Genomic DNA, 20213 nt, shown 5'->3' on the forward strand with positions numbered 1-20213 from the left:
CGCATGAAGCCCCTGTAAACACACACACAGGTATGTGATGCAGATGTACAGTTAGGACAGGTATCGCATGAAGCCCCTGTAAACACACACACAGGTATCTGATGCACATGTACAGTTAGGACAGGTATCTGACGTGAAACCCCTGTAAACACACACACAGGTATCTGATGCACATGTACAGTTAGGACAGGTATCTCATGAAACGCCTGTAAACACACACACAGGTATCTGATGCACATGTACAGTTAGGACAGGTATCGCATGAAGCCCCTGTAAACACACACACAGGTATCTGATGCAGATGTACAGTTAGGACAGGTATCGCATGAAGCCCCTGTAAACACACACAGGTATCTGATGCAGATGTACAGTTAGGACAGGTATTGCATGAAACCCCTGTAAACACACACACAGGTATCTGATGCAGATGTACAGTTAGGACAGGTATCGCATGAAGCCCCTGTAAAGACACACACAGGTATCTGATGCAGATGTACAGTTAGGACAGGTATCGCTTGAAGCCCCTGTAAACACACACACACAGGTATCTGATGCACATGTACAGTTAGGACAGGTATCTGACGTGAAACCCCTGTAAACACACACACAGATATCTGATGCAGATGTACAGTTAGGACAGGTATCTGATGTGAAACCCCTGTAAACACACACACACAGGTATCTGGTGCAGATGTACAGTTAGGACAGGTATCGCATGAAGCCTCTGTAAACACACACACACAGGTATCTGATGCACATGTACAGTTAGGACAGGTATCGCATGAAACCCCTGTAAACACACACACACAGGTATCTGATGCAGATGTACAGTTAGGACAGGTATCTGACGAGAAACCCCTGTAAACACACACACAGGTATCTGATGCAGATGTACAGTTAGGACAGGTATCGCATGAAGCCCCTGTAAACACACACACACAGGTATCTGATGCACATGTACAGTTAGGACAGGTATCGCATGAAACCCCTGTAAACACACACACAAGTATCTGATGCAGATGTACAGTTAGGACAGGTATCTGACGAGAAACCCCTGTAAACACACACACAGGTATCTAATGCAGATGTACAGTTAGGACAGGTATCGCATGAAGCCCCTGTAAACACACACACAAGTATCTGATGCAGATGTACAGTTAGGACAGGTATCTGACGAGAAACCCCTGTAAACACACACACAGGTATCTGATGCAGATGTACAGTTAGGACAGGTATCTGATGTGAAACCCCTGTAAACACACACACACAGGTATCTGGTGCAGATGTACAGTTAGGACAGGTATCGCATGAAGCCCCTGTAAACACACACACAGGTATCTGATGCACATGTACAGTTAGGACAGGTATCGCATGAAACCCCTGTAAACACACACACACACACAGGTATCTGATGCAGATGTACAGTTAGGACAGGTATCTGACGAGAAACCCCTGTAAACACACACACACAGGTATCTGATGCAGATGTACAGTTAGGACAGGTATCGCATGAAGCCCCTGTAAACACACACACAGGTATCTGATGCACATGTACAGTTAGGACAGGTATCGCATGAAGCCCCTGTAAACACACACACAGGTATCTGATGCAGATGTACAGTTAGGACAGGTATCGCATGAAACCCCTGTAAACACACACACAAGTATCTGATACAGATGTACAGTTAGGACAGGTATCTGACGAGAAACCCCTGTAAACACACACACAGGTATCTAATGCAGATGTACAGTTAGGACAGGTATCGCATGAAGCCCCTGTAAACACACACCCAGGTATCTGATGCAGATGTACAGTTAGGACAGGTATCTGACGTGAAACCCCTGTAAACACACACACAGGTATCTGATGCAGAAGTACAGTTAGGACAGGTATCGCATGAAGCCCCTGTAAACACACACACAGGTATCTGATGCATATGTACAGTTAGGACAGGTATCTGACGTGAAACCCCTGTAAACACACACACAGGTATCTGATGCAGATGTACAGTTAGGACAGGTATCGCATGAAGCCCCTGTAAACACACACACATGTATCTGATGCACATGTACAGTTAGGACAGGTATCTGACGTGAAACCCCTGTAAACACACACACAGGTATCTGATGCACATGTACAGTTAGGACAGGTATCTCATGAAACCCATGTAAACACAAACAGAAGTATCTGATGCACATGTACAGTTAGGACAGGTATCGCATGAAGCCCCTGTAAACACACACAGGTATCTGATGCAGATGTACAGTTAGGACAGGTATTGCATGAAGCCCCTGTAAACACACACACAGGTATCTGATGCAGATGTACAGTTAGGACAGGTATCGCATGAAGCCCCTGTAAACACACACACAGGTATCTGATGCAGATGTACAGTTAGGACAGGTATCGCATGAAACCCCTGTAAACACACACACACAGGTATCTGATGCAGATGTACAGTTAGGACAGGTATCGCATGAAGCCCCTGTAAACACACACACAGGTATCTGATGCATATGTACAGTTAGGACAGGTGTCTGACGTGAAACCCCTGTAAACACACACAAAGGTATCTGATGCACATGTACAGTTAGGACAGGTATCTCATGAAACCCCTGTAAACACACACAGGTATCTGATGCTTATGTACAGTTAGGACAGGTATCGCATGAAGCCCCTGTAAACACACACACAGGTATCTGATGCAGATGTACAGTTAGGACAGGTATCTCATGAAGCCCCTGTAAACACACACACAGGTATCTGATGCAGATGTACAGTTAGGACAGGTATCGCATGAAGCCCCTGTAAACACACACACAGGTATCTGATGCACATGTACAGTTAGGACAGGTATCGCATGAAACCCCTGTAAACACACACACAGGTATCTGATGCAGATGTACAGTTAGGACAGGTATCGCATGAAGCCCCTGTAAACAAACACAGGTATCTGATGCAGATGTACAGTTAGGACAGGTATCTGACGAGAAACCCCTGTAAACACACACACAGGTATCTAATGCAGATGTACAGTTAGGACAGGTATCGCATGAAACCCCTGTAAACACACACACAAGTATCTGATGCAGATGTACAGTTAGGACAGGTATCTGACGAGAAACCCCTGTAAACACACACACACAGGTATCTAATGCAGATGTACAGTTAGGACAGGTATCGCATGAAGCCCCTGTAAACACACACACAGGTATCTGATGCAGATGTACAGTTAGGACAGGTATCTGACGTGAAACCCCTGTAAACACACACACAGGTATCTGATGCAGATGTACAGTTAGGACAGGTATCGCATGAAGCCCCTGTAAACACACACACAGGTATCTGATGCACATGTACAGTTAGGACAGGTATCTGACGTGAAACCCCTGTAAACACACACACAGGTATCTGATGCAGATGTACAGTTAGGACAGGTATCGCATGAAGCCCCTGTAAACACACACAGGTATCTGATGCAGATGTACAGTTAGGACAGGTATTGCATGAAGCCCCTGTAAACACACACACAGGTATCTGATGCAGATGTACAGTTAGGACAGGTATCGCATGAAGCCCCTGTAAACACACACACAAGTATCTGATGCAGATGTACAGTTAGGACAGGTATCTGACGAGAAACCCCTTTAAACACACACACAGGTATCTAATGCAGATGTACAGTTAGGACAGGTATCGCATGAAGCCCCTGTAAACACACACACAAGTATCTGATGCAGATGTACAGTTAGGACAGGTATCTGACGAGAAACCCCTGTAAACACACACACAGGTATCTAATGCAGATGTACAGTTAGGACAGGTATCGCATGAAGCCCCTGTAAACACACACACAAGTATCTGATGCAGATGTACAGTTAGGACAGGTATCTGACGAGAAACCCCTGTAAACACACACACAGGTATCTAATGCAGATGTACAGTTAGGACAGGTATCTCATGAAACCCCTGTAAACACACACACAGGTATCAGATGCAGATGTACAGTTAGGACAGGTATCTCATGAAGCCCCTGTAAACACACACACAGGTATCTGATGCACATGTACAGTTAGGACAGGTATCGCATGAAGCCCCTGTAAACACACACACAGGTATCTGATGCACATGTACAGTTAGGACAGGTATCGCATGAAACCCCTGTAAACACACACACAGGTATCTGATGCAGATGTACAGTTAGGACAGGTATCGCATGAAGCCCCTGTAAACACACACACAGGTATCTGATGCAGATGTACAGTTAGGACAGGTATCGCATGAAGCCCCTGTAAACACACACAAAGGTATCTGATGCAGATGTACAGTTAGGACAGGTATCGCATGAAGCCCTTGTAAACACACACACAGGTATCTGATGCACATGTACAGTTAGGACAGGTATCTGACGTGAAACCCCTGTAAACACACACACAGGTATCTGATGCAGATGTACAGTTAGGACAGGTATCGCATGAAGCCCCTGTAAACACACACACAGGTATCTGATGCAGATGTACAGTTAGGACAGGTATCGCATGAAGCCCCTGTAAACACACACACAGGTATCTGATGCAGATGTACAGTTAGGACAGGTATCGCATGAAGCCCCTGTAAACACACACAAAGGTATCTGATGCAGATGTACAGTTAGGACAGGTATCGCTTGAAGCCCCTGTAAACACACACACAGGTATCTGATGCACATGTACAGTTAGGACAGGTATCTGACGTGAAACCCCTGTAAACACACACACAGGTATCTGATGCAGATGTACAGTTAGGACAGGTATCTGATGTGAAACCCCTGTAAACACACACACACAGGTATCTGGTGCAGATGTACAGTTAGGACAGGTATCGCATGAAGCCCCTGTAAACACACACACAGGTATCTGATGCACATGTACAGATAGGACAGGTATTGCATGAAACCCCTGTAAACACACACACACAGGTATCTGATGCAGATGTACAGTTAGGACAGGTATCTGACGAGAAACCCCTGTAAACACACACACAGGTATCTGATGCAGATGTACAGTTGGGACAGGTATCGCATGAAGCCCCTGTAAACACACACACAGGTATCTGATGCACATGTACAGTTAGGACAGGTATCGCATGAAACCCCTGTAAACACACACACACAGGTATCTGATGCAGATGTACAGTTAGGACAGGTATCTGACGAGAAACCCCTGTAAACACACACACAGGTATCTAATGCAGATGTACAGTTAGGACAGGTATCGCATGAAACCCCTGTAAACACACACACAAGTATCTGATGCAGATGTACAGTTAGGACAGGTATCTGACGAGAAACCCCTGTAAACACACACACAGGTATAAGATGCAGATGTACAGTTAGGACAGGTATCGCATGAAACCCCTGTAAACACACACAGGTATCTGATGCAGATGTACAGTTAGGACACGTATCGCATGAAGCCCCTGTAAACACACACACAGGTATCTGATGCAGATGTACAGTTAGGACAGGTATCGCATGAAACCCCTGTAAACACACACACACAGGTATCTTATGCAGATGTACAGTTAGGACAGGTATCGCATGAAGCCCCTGTAAACACACACACAGGTATCTGATGCACATGTACAGTTAGGACAAGTATCTGACGTGAAACCCCTGTAAACACACACTCAGGTATCTGATGCACATGTACAGTTAGGACAGGTATCTCATGAAACCCCTGTAAACACACACACAGGTATCTGATGCACATGTACAGTTAGGACAGGTATCGCATGAAGCCCCTGTAAACACACACACAGGTATCTGATGCAGATGTACAGTTAGGACAGGTATCTCATGAAGCCCCTGTAAACACACACACAGGTATCTAAAGCAGATGTACAGTTAGGACAGGTATCGCATGAAGCCCCAGTAAACACACACACAGGTATCTGATGCACATGTACAGTTAGGACAGGTATCGCATGAAACCCCTGTAAACACACACACAGGTATCTGATGCAGATGTACAGTTAGGACAGGTATCGCATGAAGCCCCTGTAAACACACACACAGGTATCTGATGCAGATGTACAGTTAGGACAGGTATCGCATGAAGCCCCTGTAAACACACACACAGGTATCTGATGCAGATGTACAGTTAGGACACGTATCGCATGAAGCCCCTGTAAACACACACACAGGTATTTGATGCAGATGTACAGTTAGGACAGGTATCGCATGAAACCCCTGTAAACACACACACACAGGTATCTGATGCAGATGTACAGTTAGGACAGGTATCGCATGAAACCCCTGTAAACACACACACACACAGGTATCTGATGCACATGTACAGTTAGGACAGGTATTGCATGAAACCCCTGTAAACACACACACAGGTATCTGATGCACATGTACAGTTAGGACAGGTATCTGACGTGAAACCCCTGTAAACACACACACAGGTATGTGATGCACATGTACAGTTAGGACAGGTATCTCATGAAACCCCTGTAAACACACACACACAGGTATCTGATGCACATGTACAGTTAGGACAGGTATTGCATGAAGCCCCTGTAAACACACACACAGGTATCTGATGCAGATGTACAGTTAGGACAGGTATCGCATGAAGCTCCTGTAAACATACACACAGGTATCTGATGCAGATGTACAGTGTGGTGAGCAGGACGGCCGAGGGACGTGAGAGAAAGTCGCGAGGCCGGTGGTGCGATTGCTAATGAGCAGCACCTGTGAGGCACACCGGTCTCGCATCTCTCACGAAGGAGCGGAGGCATAAAGGGGGAGCGACGGAGTGGATGATCGAGAGAGGAACAGGCCTGCTTTTATTTGTATTTTATATTTTATTTGGTAAGCCAGCAGTGGTCCGTGAGGGGCTGCTGGCCGGTATTTATGTTTTATTTTGGGTAGCCAGCAGTCGTCCGCGAGGGGCTGCTGGCAGGTAATTTGTTTGTTTATTTTATTTAAATAAAGTTTTATTTTATTATTATGATCCGGTTCCTGCCTCCTTCTTCCCTGAACTTTGTTACATACAGTTAGGACAGGTATCGCATGAAACCCCTGTAAACACACACACAGGTATCTGATGCAGATGTACAGTTAGGACACGTATCGCATGAAGCCCCTGTAAACACACACACACAGGTATCTGATGCAGATGTACAGTTAGGACAGGTATCGCATGAAACCCCTGTAAACACACACACACAGGTATCTGATGCAGATGTACAGTTAGGACAGGTATCGCATGAAGCCCCTGTAAACACACACACAGGTATCTGATGCAGATGTACAGTTAGGACAGGTATCGCATGAAGCCCCTGTAAACACACACACAGGTATCTGATGCAGATGTACAGTTAGGACAGGTATCGCATGAAGCCCCTGTAAACACACACACAGGTATCTGATGCACATGTACAGTTAGGACAGGTATCGCATGAAGCCCCTGTAAACACACACACAGGTATCTGATGCACATGTACAGTTAGGACAGGTATCGCATGAAACCCCTGTAAACACACACACAGGTATCTGATGCAGATGTACAGTTAGGACAGGTATCGCATGAAGCCCCTGTAAACACACACACAGGTATCTGATGCAGATGTACAGTTAGGACAGGTATCGCATGAAACCCCTGTAAACACACACACAGGTATCTGATGCAGATGTACAGTTAGGACAGGTATCGCATGAAGCCCCTGTAAACACACACACAGGTATCTGATGCAGATGTACAGTTAGGACAGGTATCGCATGAAACCCCTGTAAACACACACACAGGTATCTGATGAAAGATGTACAGTTAGGACAGGTATCGCATGAAGCCCCTGTAAACACACACACAGGTATCTGATGCAGATGTACAGTTAGGACAGGTATCGCATGAAGCCCCTGTAAACACACACACAGGTATCTGATGCAGATGTACAGTTAGGACAGGTATCGCATAAAGCCCCTGTAAACACACACAGGTATCTGATGGAGATGTACAGTTAGGACAGGTATCGCATGAAGCCCCTGTAAACACACACACAGGTATCTGATGCACATGTACAGTTAGGACAGGTATCGCATGAAACCCCTGTAAACACACACACAGGTATCTGATGCAGATGTACAGTTAGGACAGGTATTGCATGAAGCCCCTGTAAACACACACACAGGTATCTGATGCAGATGTACAGTTAGGACAGGTATCGCATGAAGCCCCTGTAAACACACACACAGGTATCTGATGCAGATGTACAGTTAGGACAGGTATCGCATGAAACCCCTGTAAACACACACACAGGTATCTGATGCAGATGTACAGTTAGGACACGTATCGCATGAAGCCCCTGTAAACACACACACAGGTATTTGATGCAGATGTACAGTTAGGACAGGTATCGCATGAAACCCCTGTAAACACACACACACAGGTATCTGATGCAGATGTACAGTTAGGACAGGTATCGCATGAAACCCCTGTAAACACAAACAGAGGTATCTGATGCACATGTACAGTTAGGACAGGTATTGCATGAAACCCCTGTAAACACACACACAGGTATCTGATGCACATGTACAGTTAGGACAGGTATCTGACGTGAAACCCCTGTAAACACACACACAGGTATGTGATGCACATGTACAGTTAGGACAGGTATCTCATGAAACCCCTGTAAACACACACACAGGTATCTGATGCACATGTACAGTTAGGATAGGTACTGCATGAAGCCCCTGTAAACACACACACAGGTATCTGATGCAGATGTACAGTTAGGACAGGTATCGCATGAAGCCCCTGTAAACACACACACAGGTATCTGATGCAGATGTACAGTGTGGTGAGCAGGACGGCCGAGGGACGTGAGAGAAAGTCGCGAGGCCGGTGGTGCGATTGCTAATGAGCAGCACCTGTGAGGCACACCGGTCTCGCATCTCTCACGAAGGAGCGGAGGCATAAAGGGGGAGCGACGGAGTGGATGATCGAGAGAGGAACAGGCCTGCTTTTATTTGTATTTTATATTTTATTTGGTAAGCCAGCAGTCGTCCGTGAGGGGCTGCTGGCCGGTATTTATGTTTTATTTTGGGTAGCCTGCAGTCGTCCGCGAGGGGCTGCTGGCAGGTAATTTGTTTGTTTATTTTATTTAAATAAAGTTTTATTTTATTATTATGATCCGGTTCCTGCCTCCTTCTTCCCTGAACTTTGTTACATACAGTTAGGACAGGTATCGCATGAAACCCCTGTAAACACACACACAGGTATCTGATGCAGATGTACAGTTAGGACACGTATCGCATGAAGCCCCTGTAAACACACACACACAGGTATCTGATGCAGATGTACAGTTAGGACAGGTATCGCATGAAGCCCCTGTAAACACACACACAGGTATCTGATGCACATGTACAGTTAGGACAGGTATCTCATGAAACCCCTGTAAACACACACAGAGGTATCTGATGTACATGTACAGTTAGGACAGGTATCGCATGAAGCCCCTGTAAACACACACACACAGGTATCTGATGCAGATGTACAGTTAGGACAGGTATCGCATGAAGCCCCTGTAAACACACACACAGGTATCTGATGCAGATGTACAGTTAGGACAGGTATCGCATGAAGCCCCTGTAAACAAACACACAGGTATCTGATGCAGATGTACAGTTAGGACAGGTATCGCATAAAGCCCCTGTAAACACACACAGGTATCTGATGCAGATGTACAGTTAGGACAGGTATCGCATGAAACCCCTGTAAACACACACAGGTATCTGATGTACATGTACAGTTAGGACAGGTATCGCATGAAGCCCCTTAAACACACACACAGGTATCTGATGCACATGTACAGTTAGGACAGGTATCGCATGAAACCCCTGTGAACACACACACAGGTATCTGATGCACATGTACAGTTAGGACAGGTATCGCATGAAACCCCTGTGAACACACACACAGGTATCTGATGCAGATGTACAGTTAGGACAGGTATCGCATGAAGTCCCTGTAAACACACACACAGGTATCTGATGCAGATGTACAGTTAGGACAGGTATCGCATGAAACCCCTGTAAACACACACACAGGTATCTGATGCAGATGTACAGTTAGGACAGGTATCGCATGAAGTCCCTGTAAACACACACACAGGTATCTGATGCAGATGTACAGTTAGGACAGGTATCGCATGAAACCCCTGTAAACACACACACAGGTATTTGATGCAGATGTACAGTTAGGACAGGTATCGCATGAAACCCCTGTAAACACACACACATAGGTATCTGATGCAGATGTACAGTTAGGACAGGTATTGCATGAAGCCCCTGTAAACACACACACAGGTATCTGATGCAGATGTACAGTTAGGACAGGTATCGCATGAAGTCCCTGTAAACACACACACAGGTATCTGATGCAGATGTACAGTTAGGACAGGTATCGCATGAAACCCCTGTAAACACACACACAGGTATCTGATGCAGATGTACAGTTAGGACAGGTATCGCATGAAACCCCTGTAAACACACACACAGGTATTTGATGCAGATGTACAGTTAGGACAGGTATCTGACGTGAAACCCCTGTAAACACACACACAGGTATCTGATGCAGATGTACAGTTAGGACAGGTATCGCATGAAACCCCTGTAAACATAAACAAAGGTATCTGATGCACATGCACAGTTAGGACAGGTATCGCATGAAACCCCTTTAAACACACACACAGGTATCTGATGCACATGTACAGTTAGGACAGGTATCTGACGTGAAACCCCTGTAAACACACACACAGGTATCTGATGCAGATGTACAGTTAGGACAGGTATCGCATGAAGCCCCTGTAAACACACACACAGGTATCTGATGCAGATGCACAGTGTGGTGAGCAGGACGGCCGAGGGACGTGAGAGAAAGTCGCGAGGCCGGTGGTCCGATTGCTAATGAGCAGCACCTGTGAGGCACACCGGTCTCGCATCTCTCACGAAGGAGCGGAGGCATAAAGGGGGAGCGACGAGTGGATGATCGAGAGAGGAACAGGCCTGCTTTTATTTGTATTTTATATTTTATTTGGTAAGCCAGCAGTCATCCGTGAGGGGCTGCTGGCCGGTATTCATGTTTTATTTTGGGTAGCCAGCAGTCGTCCGCGAGGGGCTGCTGGCAGGTAATTTGTTTGTTTATTTTATTTAAATAAAGTTTTATTTTATTATTATGATCCGGTTCCTGCCTCCTTCTTCCCTGAACTTTGTTACATACAGTTAGGACAGGTATCGCATGAAACCCCTGTAAACACACACACAGGTATCTGATGCAGATGTACAGTTAGGACAGGTATCGCATGAAACCCCTGTAAACACACACACACAGGTATCTGATGCAGATGTACAGTTAGGACAGGTATCGCATGAAGCCCCTGTAAACACACACACAGGTATCTGATGCAGATGTACAGTTAGGACAGGTATCGCATGAAACCCCTGTAAACACACACACAGGTATCTGATGCAGATGTACAGTTAGGACACGTATCGCATGAAGCCCCTGTAAACACACACACAGGTATTTGATGCAGATGTACAGTTAGGACAGGTATCGCATGAAACCCCTGTAAACACACACACACAGGTATCTGATGCAGATGTACAGTTAGGACAGGTATCGCATGAAACCCCTGTAAACACAAACAGAGGTATCTGATGCACATGTACAGTTAGGACAGGTATTGCATGAAACCCCTGTAAACACACACACAGGTATCTGATGCACATGTACAGTTAGGACAGGTATCTGACGTGAAACCCCTGTAAACACACACACAGGTATGTGATGCACATGTACAGTTAGGACAGGTATCTCATGAAACCCCTTTAAACACACAAACAGGTATCTGATGCACATGTACAGTTAGGACAGGTACTGCATGAAGCCCCTGTAAACACACACACAGGTATCTGATGCAGATGTACAGTTAGGACAGGTATCGCATGAAGCCCCTGTAAACACACACACAGGTATCTGATGCAGATGTACAGTGTGGTGAGCAGGACGGCCGAGGGACGTGAGAGAAAGTCGCGAGGCCGGTGGTGCGATTGCTAATGAGCAGCACCTGTGAGGCACACCGGTCTCGCATCTCTCACGAAGGAGCGGAGGCATAAAGGGGGAGCGACGGAGTGGATGATCGAGAGAGGAACAGGCCTGCTTTTATTTGTATTTTATATTTTATTTGGTAAGCCAGCAGTCGTCCGTGAGGGGCTGCTGGCCGGTATTTATGTTTTATTTTAGGTAGCCTGCAGTCGTCCGCGAGGGGCTGCTGGCAGGTAATTTGTTTGTTTATTTTATTTAAATAAAGTTTTATTTTATTATTATGATCCAGTTCCTGCCTCCTTCTTCCCTGAACTTTGTTACATACAGTTAGGACAGGTATCGCATGAAACCCCTGTAAACACACACACAGGTATCTGATGCAGATGTACAGTTAGGACAGGTATCGCATGAAACCCCTGTAAACACACACACAGGTATCTGATGCAGATGTACAGTTAGGACACGTATCGCATGAAGCCCCTGTAAACACACACACAGGTATTTGATGCAGATGTACAGTTAGGACAGGTATCGCATGAAACCCCTGTAAACACACACACACACAGGTATCTGATGCAGATGTACAGTTAGGACAGGTATCGCATGAAACCCCTGTAAACACAAACAGAGGTATCTGATGCACATGTACAGTTAGGACAGGTATTGCATGAAACCCCTGTAAACACACACACAGGTATCTGATGCACATGTACAGTTAGGACAGGTATCTGACGTGAAACCCCTGTAAACACACACACGGTATGTGATGCACATGTACAGTTAGGACAGGTATCTCATGAAACCCCTGTAAACACACACACACAGGTATCTGATGCACATGTACAGTTAGGACAGGTACTGCATGAAGCCCCTGTAAACACACACACAGGTATCTGATGCAGATGTACAGTTAGGACAGGTATCGCATGAAGCCCCTGTAAACACACACACAGGTATCTGATGCAGATGTACAGTGTGGTGAGCAGGACGGCCGAGGGACGTGAGAGAAAGTCGCGAGGCCGGTGGTGCGATTGCTAATGAGCAGCACCTGTGAGGCACACCGGTCTCGCATCTCTCACGAAGGACCGGAGGCATAAAGGGGGAGCGACGGAGTGGATGATCGAGAGAGGAACAGGCCTGCTTTTATTTGTATTTTATATTTTATTTGGTAAGCCAGCAGTCGTCCGTGAGGGGCTGCTGGCCGGTATTTATGTTTTATTTTGGGTAGCCTGCAGTCGTCCGCGAGGGGCTGCTGGCAGGTAATTTGTTTGTTTATTTTATTTAAATAAAGTTTTATTTTATTATTATGATCCGGTTCCTGCCTCCTTCTTCCCTGAACTTTGTTACATACAGTTAGGACAGGTATCGCATGAAACCCCTGTAAACACACACACAGGTATCTGATGCAGATGTACAGTTAGGACACGTATCGCATGAAGCCCCTGTAAACACACACACAGGTATCTGATGCAGATGTACAGTTAGGACAGGTATCGCATGAAACCCCTGTAAACACACACACACAGGTATCTGATGCAGATGTACAGTTAGGACAGGTATCTCATGAAACCCCTGTAAACACACACACAGGTATCTGATGTACATGTACAGTTAGGACAGGTATCGCATGAAGCCCCTGTAAACACACACACACAGGTATCTGATGCAGATGTACAGTTAGGACAGGTATCGCATGAAGCCCCTGTAAACACACACACAGGTATCTGATGCAGATGTACAGTTAGGACAGGTATCGCATGAAGCCCCTGTAAACAAACACACAGGTATCTGATGCAGATGTACAGTTAGGACAGGTATCGCATAAAGCCCCTGTAAACACACACAGGTATCTGATGCAGATGTATAGTTAGGACAGGTATCGCATGAAACCCCTGTAAACACACACAGGTATCTGATGTACATGTACAGTTAGGACAGGTATCGCATGAAGCCCCTTAAACACACACACAGGTATCTGATGCACATGTACAGTTAGGACAGGTATCGCATGAAACCCCTGTAAACACACACACAAGTATCTGATGCAGATGTACAGTTAGGACAGGTATCTCATGAAGCCCCTGTAAACACACACACAGGTATCTGATGCAGATATACAGTTAGGACAGGTATCGCATGAAGCCCCTGTAAACACACACACAGGTATCTGATGCACATGTACAGTTAGGACAGGTATCGCATGAAACCCCTGTAAACACACACACAGGTATCTGATGCAGATGTACAGTTAGGAGAGGTATCGCATGAAGCCCCTGTAAACACACACACAGGTATCTGATGCAGATGTACAGTTAGGACAGGTATCGCATGAAGCCCCTGTAAACACACACACAGGTATCTGATGCAGATGTACAGTTAGGACAGGTATCGCATAAAGCCCTTGTAAACACACACACACAGGTATCTGATGCACATGTACAGTTAGGACAGGTATCGCTTGAAGCCCCTGTAAACACACACACACAGGTATCTGATGCACATGTACAGTTAGGACAGGTATCTGACGTGAAACCCCTGTAAACACACACACAGGTATCTGATGCAGATGTACAGTTAGGACAGGTATCGCATGAAGCCCCTGTAAACACACACACAGGTATCTGATGCAGATGTACAGTTAGGACAGGTATCGCTTGAAGCCCCTGTAAACACACACACACACACAGGTATCTGATGCACATGTACAGTTAGGACAGGTATCTGACGTGAAACCCCTGTAAACACACACACACCCACATAGCAAATTTTTTCTGGCCCAGCTCCGGCCCACACAATCACTTTTCCCTCGGCCCAAATACCGCAAAGAATGACGGTACTGAAGTGGCCCAGAACTGGATTATAGACAAGGGTCACACATGGGCCATAACTGGCCCGAATCTCAGCCAGTTAATCACCCTTAACTGGCCCTGAACTGGGCCAAAACAGGTTTTATTATTGGTACCAATTCTCAGCCATACGTTAACCATATCGACACCACCCTTTAACCAGAAACCCCAAAACTGAGCCATAACCCAGCCTAATCTTACACAAACCATGTGAACCCAATCCTCGGCCCAAGTACCGCAAAGAATGACGGCGCTGAGGTGGCCCAGAACTGGATTAAAGACAAGGGTCACACATGGGCCATAACTGGCCCGGATCTCAGCCAGTTAATCACCCTTAACTGGCCCTGAATTGGGCCAAAACAGGTTTTATTATTGGTACTAATTCTCAGCCATACGTTAACCATATCGACACCACCCTTTAACCAGAAACCCCAAAACTGAGCCATAACCCAGCCTAATCTTACACAAACCATGTGAACCCAATCCTCGGCCCAAGTACCGCAAAGAATGACGGCGCTGAAGTGGCCCAGAACTGGTTTAAAGACAAGGGTCACACATGGGCCATAACTGGCCCGAATCTCAGCCAGTTAATCACCCTTAACTAGCCCTGAACTGGGCCAAAACTGGTTTTATTATTGGTACCAATTCTAAGCTAACCGTTTCAATACCACCTTTTCAAACCCCCAAACTGAACCATATCCCAGCCTAACCTTACCCAAACCATGTGAACAAATAAGTCACAGAAAAATTCTATATTTTATTCAATTTAAATTTTATTTAACAATAATACCACAAATAAATATTACACCTAGAATTGTGTAACAGTGTGAAGGCTATTTTATTTTGTACATTCCAAGTGTAACATCTTATTACAACCTGTAAAAGCCCTTCTTCTCACATTGCTCCTCTCATTGTAACTCCAATTACCAGCCATACCAACAGTCTGTCAAGTTTTCTCAGTAGCACCTCAATGCAGAACATGAGATCCACGGGGAGGAGTCGGATCACGATCCAAGGGGTGGAGATGGTTAGGATTAGGGTTGGGTTTAGGGATTAGGGGTGGGTTTAGGGATCAGGGGGCGGAGTTGGTTAGGTTTAGGTGTATGGAAGGTGGGAGGAGTTGGATCTGGATCCGACTCCTCCCCATGGATTTCATGTTCCGCAGTGAGGACCATCTCAGTTTTCTGGCCCAACCAGTCCTGTAAAAAAAAAAAAAAAAATTAACATTGAAAATGCATCAACTATTCCAGATTTACCAATATAGGATACTAATGTAGCTCTAAAACTCATTTGTATTAATCATCTTGTTAGATCATGGAAAGTGAGTGCCTTAGGCCAGAGTTTCAACTCCTTATAGTCTTTAGAAATAAAATAACATCCACTCAAACAAACAGACAGGAATGGGGGAGCAACTTACAGTACATATCATCAATAATTAAACAATATGAAAGGAGGGGAAAAAGACAACTTTATAGAGTCGTTCATTCCTTATAATGCCCAATATGTTGGAAGAAAAACATTGCCATGCGTCAATGGTTAGCAAATTGAAAAGTTGCCAATTGTTTATTGCATTTAAATTAACCTCTAAACATTACCCAGGTTGAGAACTATTGTTTTAGACAAAAAATAAAAATTATGTGATCAATTTCATTCATTCAATGTAGATATTTTAATAGTACAGTATTATTATTTTCTCTCAATCGCCTACAAATATAGCATACTGAAATGACTAGCAATACATGACAAGCAAAAATAAATAAGCAGTCTGTGATCACAAATAAAAAAAACATGTACTTTTCATGTGAAACAAGCCACGATTAGATTTAGATATCATACAATTATACAACCACTGAATCACTTTCAGCTTTAAGTCAATTGCGGTTACTGGATTTGCTGTGATCTTCCTATAATTTTAAAAGCATTAACATTACATTGTTTCGCACACATGAAGCACCACGCCTCGCCTAGGACGTTCCGCACCGGTCTATCGCACATGATCGCACCCCGTTCGCGTCTGTAGGCATTCTCATGTTCAGGGGCAACTGAATCAGCTACCAGGCAAAAGTTCACTTCAATAAAGAAAAAAAGTGGCATCCGAGTTTGAAATCAGGTATTAAAAAAGCGCCAAAAAGAGAGTGAACTTCACTTACCCGTACAGCGGTTGTCTGAGATGTCGTCTTCTTCTTCAATCTTCAGCGGGAGAAATTTCAAAAGACGCATCACGTGAACCAACCAGAAAAGCTGCTGTTACCATGGAGATCGCGCCGAAATAAAACAATAGTTGACTGCTGTTTTAAATAAACTGTTATTTCGAGAAAAAAAATCCAGATATTACATTTTTAACATGATTTTGTGGTGCTTAAAATAAAAAGTATGGAAAACTTAGACTTGGATGTGGATTTTTTTTTTATTACAAATTTATAAAAAAAAAAAAAACAAATTCAAATAAATAATAGGTTTAATACTTAAAAAAATCATAGGTCTAATACTTATCATGTTAGTAAATGTATATTTTTTAATGATACAGCATTTTGTAAACATTGCTGAAAACTAAATGCTATATTTATTCATTATTAATCATTTTTTAAACAATTGGACATATATTTTTTCACTGACTCATTTAAGTCAATTTATATTATAATTATTTATTATTAAAATCTTAACACCTTTTTCAGAGGGGTCGGGGTGGGGTATAATCTTGCCTTGAAAATATAGTAGCAGGCTTATTGTCCAGTACACAGAATATGGCCCACAATCGCTACACTGATCTGGGCCACATACCTCCCATCCACAATCGGCCCAAAAGTTGTCTGCCGTCATGCAGTGCCATCATTGCCACACTTGGCCCACAGTTGGCTGACAAGATGTGGGCCACACACCTCCCATCCACAATCGGCCCAGAAGTTGTCTGCCGTCATGCACGCAGTGCCATCATTGCCACACTTGGCCCACAGTTGGCTGACATGATGCATGCCATTGCCGGCAACACGCCAGCAGTGCCATGATGAGGCCACATTTGGGCCAAGTCTGTTTGCTATGTGGGCAGGTATCTGATGCAGATGTACAGTTAGGACAGGTATCTGATGTGAAACCCCTGTAAACACACACACACAGGTATCTGGTGCAGATGTACAGTTAGGACAGGTATCGCATGAAGCCCCTGTAAACACACACACAGGTATCTGATGCACATGTACAGTTAGGACAGGTATCGCATGAAACCCCTGTAAACACACACACACACAGGTATCTGATGCAGATGTACAGTTAGGACAGGTATCTGACGAGAAACCCCTGTAAACACACACACACAGGTATCTGATGCAGATGTACAGTTAGGACAGGTATCGCATGAAGCCCCTGTAAACACACACACAGGTATCTGATGCACATGTACAGTTAGGACAGGTATCGCATGAAACCCCTGTAAACACACACACACAGGTATCTGATGCAGATGTACAGTTAGGACAGGTATCTGACGAGAAACCCCTGTAAACACACACACAGGTATCTAATGCAGATGTACAGTTAGGACAGGTATCGCATGAAACCCCTGTAAACACACACACAAGTATCTGATGCAGATGTACAGTTAGGACAGGTATCTGACGAGAAACCCCTGTAAACACACACACAGGTATCTAATGCAGATGTACAGTTAGGACAGGTATCGCATGAAGCCCCTGTAAACACACACCCAGGTATCTGATGCAGATGTACAGTTAGGACAGGTATCTGACGTGAAACCCCTGTAAACACACACACAGGTATCTGATGCAGAAGTACAGTTAGGACAGGTATCGCATGAAGCCCCTGTAAACACACACACAGGTATCTGATGCATATGTACAGTTAGGACAGGTATCTGACGTGAAACCCCTGTAAACACACACACAGGTATCTGATGCATATGTACAGTTAGGACAGGTATCGCATGAAGCCCCTGTAAACACACACACATGTATCTGATGCACATGTACAGTTAGGACACGTATCTGACGTGAAACCCCTGTAAACACACACACAGGTATCTGATGCACATGTACAGTTAGGACAGGTATCTCATGAAACCCATGTAAACACAAACAGAAGTATCTGATGCACATGTACAGTTAGGACAGGTATCGCATGAAGCCCCTGTAAACACACACAGGTATCTGATGCAGATGTACAGTTAGGACAGGTATTGCATGAAGCCCCTGTAAACACACACACAGGTATCTGATGCAGATGTACAGTTAGGACAGGTATCGCATGAAGCCCCTGTAAACACACACACAGGTATCTGATGCAGATGTACAGTTAGGACAGGTATCGCATGAAACCCCTGTAAACACACACACACACACAGGTATCTGATGCACATGTACAGTTAGGACAGGTATCTGACGTGAAACCCCTGTAAACACACACACAGGTATCTGATGCAGATGTACAGTTAGGACAGGTATCTGATGTGAAACCCCTGTAAACACACACACACAGGTATCTGGTGCAGATGTACAGTTAGGACAGGTATCGCATGAAGCCCCTGTAAACACACACACAGGTATCTGATGCACATGTACAGTTAGGACAGGTATCGCATGAAACCCCTGTAAACACACACACACACAGGTATCTGATGCAGATGTACAGTTAGGACAGGTATCTGACGAGAAACCCCTGTAAACACACACACACAGGTATCTGATGCAGATGTACAGTTAGGACAGGTATCGCATGAAGCCCCTGTAAACACACACACAGGTATCTGATGCACATGTACAGTTAGGACAGGTATCGCATGAAACCCCTGTAAACACACACACACAGGTATCTGATGCAGATGTACAGTTAGGACAGGTATCTGACGAGAAACCCCTGTAAACACACACACAGGTATCTAATGCAGATGTACAGTTAGGACAGGTATCACATGAAACCCCTGTAAACACACACACAAGTATCTGATGCAGATGTACAGTTAGGACAGGTATCTGACGAGAAACCCCTGTAAACACACACACAGGTATCTAATGCAGATGTACAGTTAGGACAGGTATCGCATGAAGCCCCTGTAAACACACACCCAGGTATCTGATGCAGATGTACAGTTAGGACAGGTATCTGACGTGAAACCCCTGTAAACACACACACAGGTATCTGATGCAGAAGTACAGTTAGGACAGGTATCGCATGAAGCCCCTGTAAACACACACACAGGTATCTGATGCATATGTACAGTTAGGACAGGTATCTGACGTGAAACCCCTGTAAACACACACACAG

This window comes from Pimephales promelas, chromosome 10 (genome assembly GCF_988280905.1).
Source record: "Pimephales promelas chromosome 10, fPimPro1.hap1.1, whole genome shotgun sequence".
NCBI lineage: Eukaryota > Metazoa > Chordata > Actinopteri > Cypriniformes > Leuciscidae > Pimephales > Pimephales promelas.